This window comes from Calliopsis andreniformis, unplaced genomic scaffold (genome assembly GCF_051401765.1).
Source record: "Calliopsis andreniformis isolate RMS-2024a unplaced genomic scaffold, iyCalAndr_principal scaffold0014, whole genome shotgun sequence".
NCBI lineage: Eukaryota > Metazoa > Arthropoda > Insecta > Hymenoptera > Andrenidae > Calliopsis > Calliopsis andreniformis.
The window spans coordinates 12,137,518-12,149,921 of record NW_027480427.1 but is presented as its reverse complement, the minus strand read 5'-3'; positions in this window follow the sequence as shown (position 1 = coordinate 12,149,921).

Below are 12,404 nucleotides of genomic sequence, written 5' to 3'. Positions count from 1 at the left end.
CAATACAAGTACAACAGTTTTTCCATCGTATAAAATGTATATTTGCAAAAATTGTGAAAGTAATGGTCATTTCTACGTTCCGGGCAACCTATGCGACACTCAAGGGCCTTGCTCCACCACTTCTAATAGCTACGGCCTTAGGAGTCAATGCCAGATGCATAAAATACGATATAAATACAACAGCTTTTCCATCGTATAAAACGAATAATGGCAACCAGTGTGAAAGTTATGGTCATTTCTATGTTCCAGTCAACCTAGGCTTCACTCAAGGACGTTGCTCCACCAGATCGAATAGTTAGGGCCTATGAGGTCAACGCCAGAAGCAAAAAATACAATAAAGGTGCAACAGTTTTTCCATCGCGTAACAGGAATAATGGCAACCAGTGTGATTGTTATGGTCATTTCTACTTCGCGGGCAACCTAGGCTTCACTCTAGGGCGTTGCTCCACCAGATCGAATAGTTAGGGCCTTAGAAGTCAGCGCCCGAAGCATAAAATGCAAAATAAATAGAACAGTTTTTCCATTGTATCAAACGAATAACTGCAACCAGTGTGAAAGTACTGGTCATTTCTACGTTCCGGGCAACCTAGGCTCCACTCTAGGGCGTTGCTCGACCAGATCGCATAGTTAGCGCCTTAGAAGTCAACGCCAGAAGCATAAAATACAATAAAGATGCAACAGTTTTTCCATCGTACAACAGGAATAACTGCAAACATTGTGAAAGTACTGGTCATTTCTACGTTCCGGGTAACCTAGGTTTCACTCTAGGGCATTGCTCCACCAGATCGAATAGCTAGCGCCTTAGAAGTCAACGCCCCAAGTATAAAATACAAAAAAATAGAACAGTTTTTCCATGTGTAAAACGAATAATTGCTACCAGTGTGAACGTTATGGTCATTTCTACGTTCCGGGCAACCTAGGCTTGACCCTAGGGCGTTGTTCCACCAGATGGAATAGTTAGGGCCTAAGAAGTCAACGCCAGAAGCATAAAATACGATACAAATACAACAGCTTTTCCATCGTAGAAAACGAATAATGGCAACCAGTGTGAAAGTTATGGTCATTTCTACGTTCCGAGCAACCTAGGCTTTACTCTAGGGCCTTGCTCCACCAGATCGAACAGTTAGGGCCTTAGATGTCAACGCCACATGCATAAAATACAATGAAGGTGCAACAGTTTTTCCATCGTATAACAGAAATAACTGCAACCAGTGTGAAAGTACTGGTCATTTCTACGTTCCGGGTAACCTAGGTTTCACTCTAGCGCGTTGGTCCACCAGATAGAATAGCTAGGGACTTATAATTCAACGCCAGAAGAATAAAATACAATACAAGTACAACAGTTTTTCCATCGTATAAAATGTATATTTGCAAAAATTGTGAAAGTAATGGTCATTTCTACGTTCCGGGCAACCTATGCGACACTCAAGGGCCTTGCTCCACCACTTCTAATAGCTACGGCCTTAGGAGTCAATGCCAGATGCATAAAATACGATATAAATACAACAGCTTTTCCATCGTATAAAACGAATAATGGCAACCAGTGTGAAAGTTATGGTCATTTCTATGTTCCAGTCAACCTAGGCTTCACTCAAGGACGTTGCTCCACCAGATCGAATAGTTAGGGCCTATGAGGTCAACGCCAGAAGCAAAAAATACAGTAAAGGTGCAACAGTTTTTCCATCGTGTAACAGGAATAATGGCAACCAGTGTGATTGTTATGGTCATTTCTACTTCGCGGGCAACCTAGGCTTCACTCTAGGGCGTTGCTCCACCAGATCGAATAGTTAGGGCCTTAGAAGTCAGCGCCCGAAGCATAAAATGCAAAATAAATAAAACAGTTTTTCCATTGTATCAAACGAATAACTGCAACCAGTGTGAAAGTACTGGTCATTTCTACGTTCCGGGCAACCTAGGCTCCACTCTAGGGCGTTGCTCGACCAGATCGAATAGTTAGCGCCTTAGAAGTCAACGCCAGAAGCATAAAATACAATAAAGATGCAACAGTTTTTCCATCGTACAACAGGAATAACTGCAAACAGTGTGAAAGTACTGGTCATTTCTACGTTCCGGGTAACCTAGGTTTCACTCTAGGGCATTGCTCCACCAGATCGAATAGCTAGCGCCTTAGAAGTCAACGCCCCAAGTATAAAATACAAAAAAATAGAACAGTTTTTCCATGTGTAAAACGAATAATTGCTACCAGTGTGAACGTTATTGTCATTTCTACGTTCCGGGCAACCTAGGCTTGACCCTAGGGCGTTGTTCCACCAGATGGAATAGTTAGGGCCTAAGAAGTCAACGCCAGAAGCATAAAATACGATACAAATACAACAGCTTTTCCATCGTAGAAAACGAATAATGGCAACCAGTGTGAAAGTTATGGTCATTTCTACGTTCCGAGCAACCTAGGCTTTACTCTAGGGCCTTGCTCCACCAGATCGAACAGTTAGGGCCTTAGATGTCAACGCCACATGCATAAAATACAATGAAGGTGCAACAGTTTTTCCATCGTATAACAGAAATAACTGCAACCAGTGTGAAAGTACTGGTCATTTCTACGTTCCGGGTAACCTAGGTTTCACTCTAGCGCGTTGGTCCACCAGATAGAATAGCTAGGGACTTATAATTCAACGCCAGAAGAATAAAATACAATACAAGTACAACAGTTTTTCCATCGTATAAAATGTATGTTTGCAAAAATTGTGAAAGTAATGGTCATTTCTACGTTCCGGGCAACCTATGCGACACTCAAGGGCCTTGCTCCACCACTTCTAATAGCTACGGCCTTAGGAGTCAATGCCAGATGCATAAAATACGATATAAATACAACAGCTTTTCCATCGTATAAAACGAATAATGGCAACCAGTGTGAAAGTTATGGTCATTTCTATGTTCCAGTCAACCTGGGCTTCACTCAAGGACGTTGCTCCACCAGATCGAATAGTTAGGGCCTATGAGGTCAACGCCAGAAGCAAAAAATACAATAAAGGTGCAACAGTTTTTCCATCGTGTAACAGGAATAATGGCAACCAGTGTGATTGTTATGGTCATTTCTACTTCGCGGGCAACCTAGGCTTCACTCTAGGGCGTTGCTCCACCAGATCGAATAGTTAGGGCCTTTGAAGTCAGCGCCCGAAGCATAAAATGCAAAATAAATAGAACAGTTTTTCCATTGTATCAAACGAATAACTGCAACCAGTGTGAAAGTACTGGTCATTTCTACGTTCCGGGCAACCTAGGCTCCACTCTAGGGCGTTGCTCGACCAGATCGAATAGTTAGCGCATTAGAAGTCAACGCCAGAAGCATAAAATACAATAAAGATGCAACAGTTTTTCCATCGTACAACAGGAATAACTGCAAACAGTGTGAAAGTACTGGTCATTTCTACGTTCCGGGTAACCTAGGTTTCACTCTAGGGCATTGCTCCACCAGATCGAATAGCTAGCGCCTTAGAAGTCAACGCCCCAAGTATAAAATACAAAAAAATAGAACAGTTTTTCCATGTGTAAAACGAATAATTGCTACCAGTGTGAACGTTATGGTCATCTCTACGTTCCGGGCAACCTAGGCTTGACCCTAGGGCGTTGTTCCACCAGATGGAATAGTTAGGGCCTAAGAAGTCAACGCCAGAAGCATAAAATACGATACAAATACAACAGCTTTTCCATCGTAGAAAACGAATAATGGCAACCAGTGTGAAAGTTATGGTCTTTTCTACGTTCCGAGCAACCTAGGCTTTACTCTAGGGCCTTGCTCCACCAGAACGAACAGTTAGGGCCTTAGATGTCAACGCCACATGCATAAAATACAATGAAGGTGCAACAGTTTTTCCATCGTATAACAGAAATAACTGCAACCAGTGTGAAAGTACTGGTCATTTCTACGTTCCGGGTAACCTAGGTTTCACTCTAGCGCGTTGGTCCACCAGATAGAATAGCTAGGGACTTATAATTCAACGCCAGAAGAATAAAATACAATACAAGTACAACAGTTTTTCCATCGTATAAAATGTATATTTGCAAAAATTGTGAAAGTAATGGTCATTTCTACGTTCCGGGCAACCAATGCGACACTCAAGGGCCTTGCTCCACCCCTTCTAATAGCTACGGCCTTAGGAGTCAATGCCAGATGCATAAAATACGATATAAATACAACAGCTTTTCCATCGTATAAAACGAATAATGGCAACCAGTGTGAAAGTTATGGTCATTTCTATGTTCCAGTCAACCTAGGCTTCACTCAAGGACGTTGCTCCACCAGATGGAATAGTTAGGGCCTATGAGGTCAACGCCAGAAGCAAAAAATACAGTAAAGGTGCAACAGTTTTTCCATCGTGTAACAGGAATAATGGCAACCAGTGTGATTGTTATGGTCATTTCTACTTCGCGGGCAACCTAGGCTTCACTCTAGGGCGTTGCTCCACCAGATCGAATAGTTAGGGCCTTAGAAGTCAGCGCCCGAAGCATAAAATGCAAAATAAATAGAACAGTTTTTCCATTGTATCAAACGAATAACTGCAACCAGTGTGAAAGTACTGGTCATTTCTACGTTCCGGGCAACCTAGGCTCCACTCTAGGGCGTTGCTCGACCAGATCGAATAGTTAGCGCCTTAGAAGTCAACGCCAGAAGCATAAAATACAATAAAGATGCAACAGTTTTTCCATCGTACAACAGGAATAACTGCAAACAGTGTGAAAGTACTGCTCATTTCTACGTTCCGGGTAACCTAGGTTTCACTCTAGGGCATTGCTCCACCAGATCGAATAGCTAGCGCCTTAGAAGTCAACGCCCCAAGTATAAAATACAAAAAAATAGAACAGTTTTTCCATGTGTAAAACGAATAATTGCTACCAGTGTGAACGTTATGGTCATTTCTACGTTCCGGGCAACCTAGGCTTGACCCTAGGGCGTTGTTCCACCAGATGGAATAGTTAGGGCCTAAGAAGTCAACGCCAGAAGCATAAAATACGATACAAATACAACAGCTTTTCCATCGTAGAAAACGAATAATGGCAACCAGTGTGAAAGTTATGGTCATTTCTACGTTCCGAGCACCCTAGGCTTTACTCTAGGGCCTTGCTCCACCAGATCGAACAGTTAGGGCCTTAGATGTCAACGCCACATCCATAAAATACAATGAAGGTGCAACAGTTTTTCCATCGTATAACAGAAATAACTGCAACCAGTGTGAAAGTACTGGTCATTTCTACGTTCCGGGTAACCTAGGTTTCACTCTAGCGCGTTGGTCCACCAGATAGAATAGCTAGGGACTTATAATTCAACGCCAGAAGAATAAAATACAATACAAGTACAACAGTTTTTCCATCGTATAAAATGTATATTTGCAAAAATTGTGAAAGTAATGGTCATTTCTACGTTCCGGGCAACCTATGCGACACTCAAGGGCCTTGCTCCACCACTTCTAATAGCTACGGCCTTAGGAGTCAATGCCAGATGCATAAAATACGATATAAATACAACAGCTTTTCCATCGTATAAAACGAATAATGGCAACCAGTGTGAAAGTTATGGTCATTTCTATGTTCCAGTCAACCTGGGCTTCACTCAAGGACGTTGCTCCACCAGATCGAATAGTTAGGGCCTATGAGGTCAACGCCAGAAGCAAAAAATACAATAAAGGTGCAACAGTTTTTCCATCGTGTAACAGGAATAATGGCAACCAGTGTGATTGTTATGGTCATTTCTACTTCGCGGGCAACCTAGGCTTCACTCTAGGGCGTTGCTCCACCAGATCGAATAGTTAGGGCCTTTGAAGTCAGCGCCCGAAGCATAAAATGCAAAATAAATAGAACAGTTTTTCCATTGTATCAAACGAATAACTGCAACCAGTGTGAAAGTACTGGTCATTTCTACGTTCCGGGCAACCTAGGCTCCACTCTAGGGCGTTGCTCGACCAGATCGAATAGTTAGCGCATTAGAAGTCAACGCCAGAAGCATAAAATACAATAAAGATGCAACAGTTTTTCCATCGTACAACAGGAATAACTGCAAACAGTGTGAAAGTACTGGTCATTTCTACGTTCCGGGTAACCTAGGTTTCACTCTAGGGCATTGCTCCACCAGATCGAATAGCTAGCGCCTTAGAAGTCAACGCCCCAAGTATAAAATACAAAAAAATAGAACAGTTTTTCCATGTGTAAAACGAATAATTGCTACCAGTGTGAACGTTATGGTCATTTCTACGTTCCGGGCAACCTAGGCTTGACCCTAGGGCGTTGTTCCACCAGATGGAATAGTTAGGGCCTAAGAAGTCAACGCCAGAAGCATAAAATACGATACAAATACAACAGCTTTTCCATCGTAGAAAACGAATAATGGCAACCAGTGTGAAAGTTATGGTCTTTTCTACGTTCCGAGCAACCTAGGCTTTACTCTAGGGCCTTGCTCCACCAGAACGAACAGTTAGGGCCTTAGATGTCAACGCCACATGCATAAAATACAATGAAGGTGCAACAGTTTTTCCATCGTATAACAGAAATAACTGCAACCAGTGTGAAAGTACTGGTCATTTCTACGTTCCGGGTAACCTAGGTTTCACTCTAGCGCGTTGGTCCACCAGATAGAATAGCTAGGGACTTATAATTCAACGCCAGAAGAATAAAATACAATACAAGTACAACAGTTTTTCCATCGTATAAAATGTATATTTGCAAAAATTGTGAAAGTAATGGTCATTTCTACGTTCCGGGCAACCTATGCGACACTCAAGGGCCTTGCTCCACCCCTTCTAATAGCTACGGCCTTAGGAGTCAATGCCAGATGCATAAAATACGATATAAATACAACAGCTTTTCCATCGTATAAAACGAATAATGGCAACCAGTGTGAAAGTTATGGTCATTTCTATGTTCCAGTCAACCTAGGCTTCACTCAAGGACGTTGCTCCACCAGATCGAATAGTTAGGGCCTATGAGGTCAACGCCAGAAGCAAAAAATACAATAAAGGTGCAACAGTTTTTCCATTGTGTAACAGGAATAATGGCAACCAGTGTGTTTGTTATGGTCATTTCTACTTCGCGGGCAACCTAGGCTTCACTCTAGGGCGTTGCTCCACCAGATCGAATAGTTAGGGCCTTAGAAGTCAGCGCCCGAAGCATAAAATGCAAAATAAATAGAACAGTTTTTCCATTGTATCAAACGAATAACTGCAACCAGTGTGAAAGTACTGGTCATTTCTACGTTCCGGGCAACCTAGGCTCCACTCTAGGGCGTTGCTCGACCAGATCGAATAGTTAGCGCCTTAGAAGTCAACGCCAGAAGCATAAAATACAATAAAGATGCAACAGTTTTTCCATCGTATAAAATGTATATTTGCAAAAATTGTGAAAGTAATGGTCATTTCTACGTTCCGGGCAACCTATGCGACACTCAAGGGCCTTGCTCCACCACTTCTAATAGCTACGGCCTTAGGAGTCAATGCCAGATGCATAAAATACGATATAAATACAACAGCTTTTCCATCGTATAAAACGAATAATGGCAACCAGTGTGAAAGTTATGGTCATTTCTATGTTCCAGTCAACCTAGGCTTCACTCAAGGACGTTGCTCCACCAGATCGAATAGTTAGGGCCTATGAGGTCAACGACAGAAGCAAAAAATACAATAAAGGTGCAACAGTTTTTCCATCGTGTAACAGGAATAATGGTAACCAGTGTGATTGTTATGGTCATTTCTACTTCGCGGGCAACCTAGGCTTCACTCTAGGGCATTGCTCCACCAGATCGAATAGTTAGGGCCTTAGAAGTCAGCGCCCGAAGCATAAAATGCAAAATAAATAGAACAGTTTTTCCATTGTATCAAACGAATAACTGCAACCAGTGTGAAAGTACTGGTCATTTCTACGTTCCGGGCAACCTAGGCTCCACTCTAGGGCGTTGCTCGACCAGATCGAATAGTTAGCGCCTTAGAAGTCAACGCCAGAAGCATAAAATACAATAAAGATGCAACAGTTTTTCCATCGTACAACAGGAATAACTGCAAACAGTGTGAAAGTACTGGTCATTTCTACGTTCCGGGTAACCTAGGTTTCACTCTAGGGCATTGCTCCACCAGATCGAATAGCTAGCGCCTTAGAAGTCAACGCCCCAAGTATAAAATACAAAAAAATAGAACAGTTTTTCCATGTGTAAAACGAATAATTGCTACCAGTGTGAACGTTATGGTCATTTCTACGTTCCGGGCAACCTAGGCTTGACCCTAGGGCGTTGTTCCACCAGATGGAATAGTTAGGGCCTAAGAAGTCAACGCCAGAAGCATAAAATACGATACAAATACAACAGCTTTTCCATCGTAGAAAACGAATAATGGCAACCAGTGTGAAAGTTATGGTCATTTCTTCGTTCCGAGCAACCTAGGCTTTACTCTAGGGCCTTGCTCCACCAGATCGAACAGTTAGGGCCTTAGATGTCAACGCCACATGCATAAAATACAATGAAGGTGCAACAGTTTTTCCATCGTATAACAGAAATAACTGCAACCAGTGTGAAAGTACTGGTCATTTCTACGTTCCGGGTAACCTAGGTTTCACTCTAGCGCGTTGGTCCACCAGATAGAATAGCTAGGGACTTATAATTCAACGCCAGAAGAATAAAATACAATACAAGTACAACAGTTTTTCCATCGTATAAAATGTATATTTGCAAAAATTGTGAAAGTAATGGTCATTTCTACGTTCCGGGCAACCTATGCGACACTCAAGGGCCTTGCTCCACCACTTCTAATAGCTACGGCCTTAGGAGTCAATGCCAGATGCATAAAATACGATATAAATACAACAGCTTTTCCATCGTATAAAACGAATAATGGCAACCAGTGTGAAAGTTATGGTCATTTCTATGTTCCAGTCAACCTAGGCTTCACTCAAGGACGTTGCTCCACCAGATCGAATAGTTAGGGCCTATGAGGTCAACGCCAGAAGCAAAAAATACAATAAAGGTGCAACAGTTTTTCCATCGTGTAACAGGAATAATGGCAACCAGTGTGATTGTTATGGTCATTTCTACTTCGCGGGCAACCTAGGCTTCACTCTAGGGCGTTGCTCCACCAGATCGAATAGTTAGGGCCTTAGAAGTCAGCGCCCGAAGCATAAAATGCAAAATAAATAGAACAGTTTTTCCATTGTATCAAACGAATAACTGCAACCAGTGTGAAAGTACTGGTCATTTCTACGTTCCGGGCAACCTAGGCTCCACTCTAGGGCGTTGCTCGACCAGATCGAATAGTTAGCGCCTTAGAAGTCAACGCCAGAAGCATAAAATACAATAAAGATGCAACAGTTTTTCCATCGTACAACAGGAATAACTGCAAACAGTGTGAAAGTACTGGTCATTTCTACGTTCCGGGTAACCTAGGTTTCACTCTAGGGCATTGCTCCACCAGATCGAATAGCTAGCGCCTTAGAAGTCAACGCCCCAAGTATAAAATACAAAAAAATAGAACAGTTTTTCCATGTGTAAAACGAATAATTGCTACCAGTGTGAACGTTATGGTCATTTCTACGTTCCGGGCAACCTAGGCTTGACCCTAGGGCGTTGTTCCACCAGATGGAATAGTTAGGGCCTAAGAAGTCAACGCCAGAAGCATAAAATACGATACAAATACAACAGCTTTTCCATCGTAGAAAACGAATAATGGCAACCAGTGTGAAAGTTATGGTCATTTCTACGTTCCGAGCAACCTAGGCTTTACTCTAGGGCCTTGCTCCACCAGATCGAACAGTTAGGGCCTTAGATGTCAACGCCACATGCATAAAATACAATGAAGGTGCAACAGTTTTTCCATCGTATAACAGAAATAACTGCAACCAGTGTGAAAGTACTGGTCATTTCTACGTTCCGGGTAACCTAGGTTTCACTCTAGCGCGTTGGTCCACCAGATAGAATAGCTAGGGACTTATAATTCAACGCCAGAAGAATAAAATACAATACAAGTACAACAGTTTTTCCATCGTATAAAATGTATATTTGCAAAAATTGTGAAAGTAATGGTCATTTCTACGTTCCGGGCAACCTATGCGACACTCAAGGGCCTTGCTCCACCACTTCTAATAGCTACGGCCTTAGGAGTCAATGCCAGATGCATAAAATACGATATAAATACAACAGCTTTTCCATCGTATAAAACGAATAATGGCAACCAGTGTGAAAGTTATGGTCATTTCTATGTTCCAGTCAACCTGGGCTTCACTCAAGGACGTTGCTCCACCAGATCGAATAGTTAGGGCCTATGAGGTCAACGCCAGAAGCAAAAAATACAATAAAGGTGCAACAGTTTTTCCATCGTGTAACAGGAATAATGGCAACCAGTGTGATTGTTATGGTCATTTCTACTTCGCGGGCAACCTAGGCTTCACTCTAGGGCGTTGCTCCACCAGATCGAATAGTTAGGGCCTTTGAAGTCAGCGCCCGAAGCATAAAATGCAAAATAAATAGAACAGTTTTTCCATTGTATCAAACGAATAACTGCAACCAGTGTGAAAGTACTGGTCATTTCTACGTTCCGGGCAACCTAGGCTCCACTCTAGGGCGTTGCTCGACCCGATCGAATAGTTAGCGCATTAGAAGTCAACGCCAGAAGCATAAAATACAATAAAGATGCAACAGTTTTTCCATCGTACAACAGGAATAACTGCAAACAGTGTGAAAGTACTGGTCATTTCTACGTTCCGGGTAACCTAGGTTTCACTCTAGGTCATTGCTCCACCAGATCGAATAGCTAGCGCCTTAGAAGTCAACGCCCCAAGTATAAAATACAAAAAAATAGAACAGTTTTTCCATGTGTAAAACGAATAATTGCTACCAGTGTGAACGTTATGGTCATTTCTACGTTCCGGGCAACCTAGGCTTGACCCTAGGGCGTTGTTCCACCAGATGGAATAGTTAGGGCCTAAGAAGTCAACGCCAGAAGCATAAAATACGATACAAATACAACAGCTTTTCCATCGTAGAAAACGAATAATGGCAACCAGTGTGAAAGTTATGGTCTTTTCTACGTTCCGAGCAACCTAGGCTTTACTCTAGGGCCTTGCTCCACCAGAACGAACAGTTAGGGCCTTAGATGTCAACGCCACATGCATAAAATACAATGAAGGTGCAACAGTTTTTCCATCGTATAACAGAAATAACTGCAACCAGTGTGAAAGTACTGGTCATTTCTACGTTCCGGGTAACCTAGGTTTCACTCTAGCGCGTTGGTCCACCAGATAGAATAGCTAGGGACTTATAATTCAACGCCAGAAGAATAAAATACAATACAAGTACAACAGTTTTTCCATCGTATAAAATGTATATTTGCAAAAATTGTGAAAGTAATGGTCATTTCTACGTTCCGGGCAACCTATGCGACACTCAAGGGCCTTGCTCCACCCCTTCTAATAGCTACGGCCTTAGGAGTCAATGCCAGATGCATAAAATACGATATAAATACAACAGCTTTTCCATCGTATAAATCGAATAATGGCAACCAGTGTGAAAGTTATGGTCATTTCTATGTTCCAGTCAACCTAGGCTTCACTCAAGGACGTTGCTCCACCAGATCGAATAGTTAGGGCCTATGAGGTCAACGCCAGAAGCAAAAAATACAATAAAGGTGCAACAGTTTTTCCATCGTGTAACAGGAATAATGGCAACCAGTGTGTTTGTTATGGTCATTTCTACTTCGCGGGCAACCTAGGCTTCACTCTAGGGCGTTGCTCCACCAGATCGAATAGTTAGGGCCTTAGAAGTCAGCGCCCGAAGCATAAAATGCAAAATAAATAGAACAGTTTTTCCATTGTATCAAACGAATAACTGCAACCAGTGTGAAAGTACTGGTCATTTCTACGTTCCGGGCAACCTAGGCTCCACTCTAGGGCGTTGCTCGACCAGATCGAATAGTTAGCGCCTTAGAAGTCAACGCCAGAAGCATAAAATACAATAAAGATGCAACAGTTTTTCCATCGTATAAAATGTATATTTGCAAAAATTGTGAAAGTAATGGTCATTTCTACGTTCCGGGCAACCTATGCGACACTCAAGGGCCTTGCTCCACCACTTCTAATAGCTACGGCCTTAGGAGTCAATGCCAGATGCATAAAATACGATATAAATACAACAGCTTTTCCATCGTATAAAACGAATAATGGCAACCAGTGTGAAAGTTATGGTCATTTCTATGTTCCAGTCAACCTAGGCTTCACTCAAGGACGTTGCTCCACCAGATCGAATAGTTAGGGCCTATGAGGTCAACGCCAGAAGCAAAAAATACAATAAAGGTGCAACAGTTTTTCCATCGTGTAACAGGAATAATGGCAACCAGTGTGATTGTTATGGTCATTTCTACTTCGCGGGCAACCTAGGCTTCACTCTAGGGCGTTGCTCCACCAGATCGAATAGTTAGGGC